Source organism: Vombatus ursinus, unplaced genomic scaffold (assembly GCF_900497805.2).
Source record: "Vombatus ursinus unplaced genomic scaffold, bare-nosed wombat genome assembly UNPS02014909.1, whole genome shotgun sequence".
NCBI lineage: Eukaryota > Metazoa > Chordata > Mammalia > Diprotodontia > Vombatidae > Vombatus > Vombatus ursinus.
The window spans coordinates 3,769,162-3,777,970 of NW_020954687.1; the positions used below are offsets into that span (position 1 = coordinate 3,769,162).

At 45.4% G+C, this 8,809-nt stretch overlaps 1 protein-coding gene across 2 annotated transcripts in view; it reads right to left on the reverse strand.

Moving 5' to 3' along the window:
• NR5A2 (nuclear receptor subfamily 5 group A member 2) overlaps positions 1-8,809 on the reverse strand; it is a 183,533-nt gene that overhangs the window by 170,438 nt on the left and 4,286 nt on the right. The window lies entirely within an intron of this gene.

Genomic DNA, 8,809 nt, shown 5'->3' on the forward strand with positions numbered 1-8,809 from the left:
CTCTCTCTCTCTCTCTCTCTCTCTCTCTCTCTCTCTCTCTCTCTCTCTCTCCCCCACTCCACTCTCCTCCTCCTCTGACTCTTTCTCTCTCTCTCTAAGAAGTGCTGAATTCTGAAGTTCGTATCTGGTTTTCTTGCCTTGTTTATTCCTCTAGTAGGGAGCAGCACTTTTCAGCCCAGCGGTGCTGGTGTGGGGAGGGAAAGTGGGAGATGGGAAGGAGGAAGGTAAGTTCTGGGAAAAGAGGGAAATGGTTCTAGGAAGAGGTGAAAAGGAGGGAATTGGAGTGGGGATGGTGGTTGGGGACTCCAGGGTTCTGACACCACCACTTTAACCAATGAGGAAGAGCTGCACACAGTAATTTTCTCTGATGCCCCAACCTCTTATGCCTCCATCCTCAGGGTAGCTGTTTAACCATTCCGAGATCCTATTGCTATTTAAGAGGCAACCTCTGTCTAAGGAGCTTACTGGAATCAAAGAAAGTGATCTATATTTGGTCGTAGGGAATAAGGAAAAAGCACTGACTTGGAGGTGGGGTGGACCGAGGTGGAGAGATACCCACTTAAAAGAAGTAAAGAGGACCAGGGGATTGAATTCCTTTCGGGGGGGAGGTGTCACTATTCGAAGGTCTCATTTGCTTCATAACCTGTTCTCCTCTTGGCCTCTCCAGTCACACGGCAAGAATGGCTCTCCGACTGTGTAAGACCCCAAAGGTCACCTCTGAGGACGACACATGACAGGCTAACAAGGTGAAAACCAACATTTGCCAGGGTGGTGGCGGCGGCGGCAATAAACCATGTTTTCACACCTTTCCTCTTTTTATATCTGAGCTTCCTTGGGGGTTACCCTTTTTTTTTTACTTCCTTTTTGACATGGCTCTCGAGCCTTCAGATTTCGCAGATTTTGTCAACTTTTTTTTCTTCCATAAAAGACACAAAGATCAATCTGGGCTTTCAGTTTTTATTCTGGTGCTTCTGTCTCTTTGGGGGACGGATCTGCATGAGGTCCAGCATTTTAAAGAAGTTTTAAAGACCATCTGCTACGCAATAGCATCAACCACCGCCTCGGCATTCAGTGAGTGGCGATCTTTTCAAAGTTCTCAGACCGCATCCCAACAAGATGAAAACATTCTTTCCAACATTCTGCGTGCATTCCAAATGCCCCATATTCAGGATCTGCGTCTGTGATCCCATAATTATTACAGCTCATCTCAATACACTGGGAAGGATTTGAATCTCAAAAGATCCGAAACTGAGTCTATTTGAATGGACTGGGATTATGCATTCAAGACCCCACTGTCCACTAGTTAGGGTAACATTAAAAGAAAAATATTGGAATCAGTGCCTTGCATAATCTGCATCTTTATATTAAATGGAGTAGGTCCAACTGCTTACTCACTCCCCTTCTCCATCTGACAACTTTCATTTTTCTTTTCAAAGTTTCTGAAGCCACGTGATTATATAGTGTGGTTTTTAGCGGAGTTGTCAGATTTCAAAGAAAAAAATAAATACACAGATTTCTGATTATTGTTGTTATTATTATTAAATTATGATTTCAAAGGACAGTGACTTTTAAGTACCTCAGACCTTCAAAATTGTATTTACAACTTGGTGGAGTGAACAGTCTGGATTTGGAGGACATGAGGTTCAAATCAGAGTTGTGCTACATACTCCGCGTGTGACCATGGACCTCTCTGAGCCTCAGTTTCCACATTTGTAAAATGGAATTAGGTTACATGACCACTGAATCCCTTGTAGTTCTAAATCTAAATGACCCAGATGATATTACACTACCCCTCCCCCAAAACAAAAAAAAAGCAACATCATAATTTTAATTTGAGTAATGCTTAGTCACCAATGGCTTTGACCTATCCTGTTATAGTTGGATTGTGGTCTCCTTCCAAACTTTGAAGATAAATGAATATTTCTTAAAGCCCATAAAGTGCCCTTTATTGCAATTCAGAAAGCCTCCCTAAATCAGTTAAGTGTCCTTTTCCAAACAGTCACCACAAGCTTCTCTGATGGAGAGAAGATCATGCCCTGAAGCACTTATATCGACTAGAGTCGAGTGTCCTCTAGATTCAAGTTCTCAGAGGATTAGAGGAGAGTTCAGGGTTTAGGGACAGTTGGGGAATGGTGGACCTGGGGGCGGGGAGATCTTTTAGGGCTACAGGGATTACTGGGTTGTGACCTCACTAGTAACAAGCCAGATCCCTCTGCGGGCTTTTTGATCGCCAACCAGCCAGAGAGCTCACGCTCAGAAGACTCCGACTTCGGAGTTTGGGGGAAACAAAAACAAAAACAAAACAAAAACAGAAACAAAATAAAACTGTTTTGGGGTTGATCACCAGCCTCCGCAGCTCAGTCACTCCCCAACCCCTAATCCCATCACAGCCCACTCCCTGGACACCTAGAACCTTCATTTCCGAGAGCACATTAGGTGGTGAGAATGAGTGGTAATTATTACGGTAGTAAACAGACACGGGTCCATCATTTTACAATAATGAATCTTCCTAGAGGGGTAAATGAACCCCCTCTCTGTCCTCACCAAACCATGTTGCGAGCTGCACTTTCCAGGACCCGGGGGAGGTAGAACACGAGAACTCATAGTAACGTCAGGGAGAGGAGCGCCACTGCCTCTCGCCTTTCGGCTCACTGAGAGTCTCCTGGAAGTTGACTTAGTTTACTATCTGTAGCTGCAGAGAGGAGCCAGGTGCGGAGCGCTTTTTCAGAGGGCAGAGCCTAGAAGGCCCTAGTCATGGAAACCCGAGGCCAAGGGAATCCCTGAGTTCAGCAGATCTCTGGCTGACGGCCTGGCCGTCTATCCTGTTCTTTCAGGTCAGACTCTCCTTTCACCACAAATCATGTTCTTGGGGCTTCTTCAGACAACCCGGTAGCGCTTAAGTCTAGAAGCAGATCAACTGTGGCTGTCTTCACAAGAAGCCCGGCAAGCCGGGGAAAAACAGAGAAGAGCCTTGCCCACCTCCCTTAAAACCGGCTCCTGTTGAGGGGGACCGCTGCACCACCTCAAGGTGAGACCCGCCAACTACCTAACTCCGTCCAATTTGTTGTAGCCATTGGGTTTACCTTTAAATATCATGTTGAACCAGAATAGGACACACATTGTGTTGCAGCCCAAGTGTGCCACTCTCCCCACCCCACCTTCCAGGTCAAGTCCTTAGGAAGTAAGTTTCACCGCACCTGCCTTCACTTTTTACTCTCTTTGGAGATGCCCTTCCCTTCCCTACCCCACCCCACTTCCACCTCCACTCCCCAATCTAATTTCAGATTGCTTCTAGCCTTTTCGGACAGATACCGTGAGAAATTCTGGGAATATTTAGTCCTATTGATGTGGACGATTAGGACCTAATGGTTGGAGGGGGGGTAGGGGGCACCGAGAGGGAACACTAAATCCATATGGAGACAGAGAGGTGGGAATTATGGACGGATGACTAGTCTAAGTCAGACGGACCATTTCCCAGAAACATAAACCCCGCTCCACTTTCTAGGAGTAGGGTGCGAACAGACAACAAGGCAGTTTCCCAGTAGAGCTGGAGTTGGCAAAACTCCTCCCCACCCCGGGGGTGACTGGGCTTTGGTTTATGGGGATAATTTAACTTGGAGTTCCTCAAAGCCCTGCCCAAGAAGCAGGCATCTTAAGCAACCCTTGGAGGAAGCTCCAATTTAATTACCATCTCACTCTCGTTTCTTCTAGGCCTCTCCGCCAACTTCGAGCAAAGTGCTCCCCCCACTCCCTTCCGCCCATCCTCCCTCCTTACAATCAAGACTTCTCTCCTGAGTTCACCCGTCTTGGTTCTGACTTTGTCTTGGATGTCTTGATTGACGGTTCCAATTATAAAAGATGATGGCTTGGGGAGGCTCCTGTAGCCTTGATTATGCCTAAGAGCACGGTCCTAGAATATTTTATCCATCCACGGGGCTCCAATGTATGTGTGTGCTTCCATTAACACCAAAGACAGGGAAACCAAGGAGACCTATTTTGCGCCCCCCCCCCCACTCCACCCCACAGTATATTGCCTCATTCTCCCTCATCTACTTCCCCATTTCTTCTCTAGCTGCCCCTCCCCCCAGCTTTCCCTCCCCAATTATCGCTCCAACCTTTCACTTCCTCAGCTCCGCACTCCAGAGAGGGCACTGAGAACAGCCGGTACTTGACATGTCAAGTGAAGGGTCTCGCAACCCTGACGACTTTTAACCTGGTGCAGGCTGGACAGGGCAGTGAAATGTCAAGATTTTCAAGAGTGGTTCTAGTTTCCCAGCTTCTAGTGCGCAAACGACGCTTTACAGACTCTGTAAGTTCCCCCCGGCTTTCAGCTCTGCTTGAGCGCTGTACAGAAGGAAGGTAGAGGAACCACGGACTCAGATTCCCTGGGAAAGCTAACTCTGGTTCTTGCTTAACTAGAAAGTCTCTACTTTTGTCCTAGCAAACTTATTTTCCATGGGGTCATCCCACAGCATCTACTCTCCCCTTCTCCGTGTTACTTGCCAGTTGTGGCCAATTAGAACTGTTAGAAAAACCGGGAGAGTTCATTCTTTCTCGCTAACCAGGTATCTGGTGTCTGCTCAACTTTCACAGCGCTAGGAGCAGCAGAGACTATATAAACATTAGCACACACACAACGAGACCGCACAAGTCCGAGACGGGGAGAACAGAAAGCTTTAGCGATCGTTTCTAGTTTCCTCTCCACCCTCCTACCCACCCCCCCAGCTGCCCCTTAGCTTTGCGTCCCACCAAGGTACGTATCTGAAAGCGTTCAATAAAGAACCCCAGAAAACTCCTGACTTCTTTGGGAAAATGGAGATATCGATACACAACCAGCCAAGTTTCTCATGAAGAAGGCTCTTGGCAAAACTTGAGAGCTATATTAATGTGTTATTATGACGATTGTCATCAATATTTCCCTTGAACGGTTCCCAAACCACCTTCCCGGTCCCACTGCTTTTCTTGTTCTTGTTTCAGGGAGGGACGATACATTTCAGTACTACTGTACATTTTTGCTAAACAGCGTTTGCAATCCCAGGGGCTTCTGAAAGAAAGCCTCTCCACTCAACTTGAGCACATTTCTCCTCCTTTTCTGAAAAAAAGAAAAAAGAAAAAAAAAAGAAAACCACGTTGCACCTCGCTTTGTAAATAGTCATATTTCTTTAGAAGTCCAGTGTCAGAGGGCACATCTTGTTAGCCCAACACGCTGTTGGAACAAGTGTCTTTTATACTAAATCTGTAATGTACAGTTAACAATTTAAAAATCGTCGATGGCTGTAATTGAAATATAAAATGTAGAGTTGAAGCAGTTAGTTGGGCATATTAGGCAAAAGCAAAGCAAAACAAAACAAAACCGAAACCACGCCCACCCCCAAACAGTCCTGCCATTACTGGGTTATCTTGGTGTCAATCACCCTAATTGCCCCACACACATCTACGTTTCTGGAGAATTACTGAATTTCCCTTTTTCTTTTGCTGGTGTAGACCCACAATCCAAGTTCTGGGACAGTGTACCCACTTTTCTCCATCAGTGCGTTTCGCAGAGGACTTTGAGATCTAGGCCTCTCTTGCTAAGTCTAGCAAAATTCTCTTTAGGTGGTAGGAAGAAATGGGCTCCTAGAGGTAGCACAATCTCTCCTCTTTACTGTGGTTGTAAATGGGTGTGTGAGTCATCCTCAATCAAAAGTAAGAGTTACTAGGCTTATGTGTCTTCCAATCCATCTACAACCAACCACAGAACACTTAGTTACATTTTGCTCAACCATAAGTGAATGTTATCGCAGTCTGAATATTGTGCAATCAGAGAGGTTACTAGGAGCTGTGAAGTTGCTGGGGGAAAATACATACATACACACATGCACACATACATATAGATGTATGTATGTATATATATGTTTACATGTGTATACACACACACACATACGCACACTCACAATTCCAAAGAGCTTAACGATAAAAAAACAACTATGTAATTTCGGTAAAATAAGTTTCCTATTGACCATTAAGGACCGTAACCAAGCCTTAACACCGTGCTGCCATCCCATGTTAGATGTGAGGACTCACTTAGATTGGGAGCTCATAGAGGGCCTGGCAACTCAAGCTTCTTCTGTATCCCTCCCATTGCACCCCCCCCCCACACACCATAGGCATTCAAATAAAGGGTTATAGATTGAAGATATACTCTGAAGGTTTACATTTCCATCAAGACCTAAGACCAAGGATTGCCTGTACTTGGTGTTGATATAGGGTCAACCAATCCCATCTTTGTTAATGGAAGAGAATTATAAAGGACTATTGGACCTGGGGGTGGTAGAGAACTGCAACTAACTTTTAGAAATTAGATGTTGCTCAGATTAGCAGCTGAAGTTGCCTCTAACTGAAGTCATTACTATGTAAGCCTTTTAAAGATGCATCCAAGTTGCATATTCCATCACTCCCTTCAACTTCCCAACTTATTGAAAAATATGACTATCTTGTTGGTTTTTTTTTTTTTGGCAGTATGTTCTGGGTTCTGTTCATTTTAATAATGAGAAGGTAGGTGATCAACTGGTACAATGTCTAAAAGAATTTGCTGGATTTCTCAAGGATTCCTTCCTTCACGTGACTTGCACAAGGTTCTTTATAATTCTCTGTCTATTGATCTTTCCAGCGGAATTCCCATTCACAGTAAGACTACTTTGAGTCAAATTCTAGAAGGGGTGTGTGTGTGAGTTAGTACACATTGAGTTGAAGAACGAAGATGGATCATACACAGATCCCGAGTTAGCAAAGCAGGATCTAAATGAAAGAACTACAAAGCCTTAGCCTGAGCGTGGAATCAGCACCTTTCCATGCTGGAGGCAAAAATAGTATGAACATGCACATACACACACACACACACACACACACATATACACACATACATTTATACTTGTTCTAAGATTATCTACTTTCACAGCTTCCCCCTCCCCCAGTGTTTCGTCCCTATCTTCTCCCATCCTTCCATCCCCCCTTTCCGCTCAGCAACTGATGTCCTTATGACGACCTCCTTCTTCTTCCCCTGTCCTCCCCTCCCTTTCTGATCCCCCCCAGCTCTCTTTTCTTAAACTCGGTAGCTCATTTTGAGTGATTCTGCTGCCATCTGCGCTCCACAGAAGCTTTTGTAACAATTAGATGCCTCGCCTTTCGTCCCAGTTCCCTTTCAGCACCTTGTCTGTCTGTCAGTCTCCCTCCTTCTCTTGGTTGTCATTGGAGACCACACAGCTTGCAGTATCTTAACGTTCATCCTTCTACCCCACCAGCCTTGGGAATATTTCTAGAGAAACCCAGCACTAAGAGGCAAGCAGTGCCTCTACAACAGATTTCCCTTAGTAAGAATGGTTAGTTCTTTGCCCTGCCTGGTAATCGAGCCCCGCCCCGCCCGTGGCACTACTTTTTCTTTTCTCTCCTCTTCTTCCTTCGATTTGACCCCTGCCCCAGGATCCTCGGGAAGGGCGTCAGTTATCCAGTTGACAAAAGTAGGAGACACCAAAACAGTATCTCTAAATATCTTACCGAAGTTCCGTATTCTTGTACCCACAAGTGCACGCCGAATCATTCCCTGGTTCACTGGCTCTCCCTCCTCTCCCGAAAAGGAGGCGTGGGTGGAACAACCAACCCAAATCCACCAAAACCTTAAATACCAGCAAAAACTATCAGGAAACTCTTATTACTTATGTTAAAGAGAAGTTTAACACTATTACTTGAGGAAGGAGGGGGAGAATTATCAATACTCAACTTGTAATCATTTGGGGATCATTCTAAAAGCAACTTTGCAATGGGACGCAAGTCCTTACTTGGGTTGTGATACTCAAACACGCTACGATTCTTCTCAGAAGATCTCTGGTACATTTCCAAAAGTGCCACCTGAACTGTCATTTGTTGTTGGAAACCTCTCTCTGTCTCTGTCTCTGTCTCTGTGTCTTTGTTTCCCTCTGTCTGTTTGTCTCTGTCACAGTGACTCAGTCAAGCATTCTTCTGTCAGTTTGTGTCTCTCTTCCCTTGCTTCCCAAAAGAGTTAAAAAAAGGAAGAAAGGTTCCCAACACAGCACGTTTTTAGAGTAATTGTCCAATAAAGAAATTTTATATTCATTCTAGTCCCTCAATTTCTCAAGTTAATGGTGGACATACTCCTGCTTTCCAGCCTTTTCTCCTCAAGCCTAAATGTCCCTAATTCTAGGGATTCTCAGAAGAGTAGAACAGAATTTCTAAGCAAAGCTCAACCTTGCGGGGGTGGTCAAATAACAGCCAGATAGATGTCCTGAGCTGGACTCAGAGGGTTGTGGAAGGAGGGAAGAGAGATACCAGACTCCTCCGCTCCAAGCTAAAGAAAGTAGCTACTGTGGTCTTGGGGACCGAGGGGAGGTGTGTGTGTGTGTGTGTGTGTGTGTGTGTGCGTGTGTGTGTGTGTGTCTTTACAACCCGTCTCTTCCAACAGCTCTGCTCATGTTTAAGGGAAATCAAAGTTAGTGTTAGACGCTGAGAGGAGATACCAAGCAAAGCAGAAACGAACTGGCCCCAGTGCAGTTTTCTTGTTTCTCCCTCTCTCGTGGCCCTGAAGAATGGGGTACTCTGCCCCTTCCTCCCCACTCCTCTCCCCAATGCTTTTTCATAAGTAAGTTCTTTTTATAAGCAATCCATTACAATCAGTAACTTGCTGTTCTCCCCAAAGGGATCTGGAGAGTCCATCGGAGGCAAGGGAGGAAGGGGACAAAGGGAGAGAGAAAGAGGGAGAAGGAGAGAAGGAGAGAGAGAGAGAGAGAGAGAGAGAGAGAGAGAGAGAGAGAGAGAG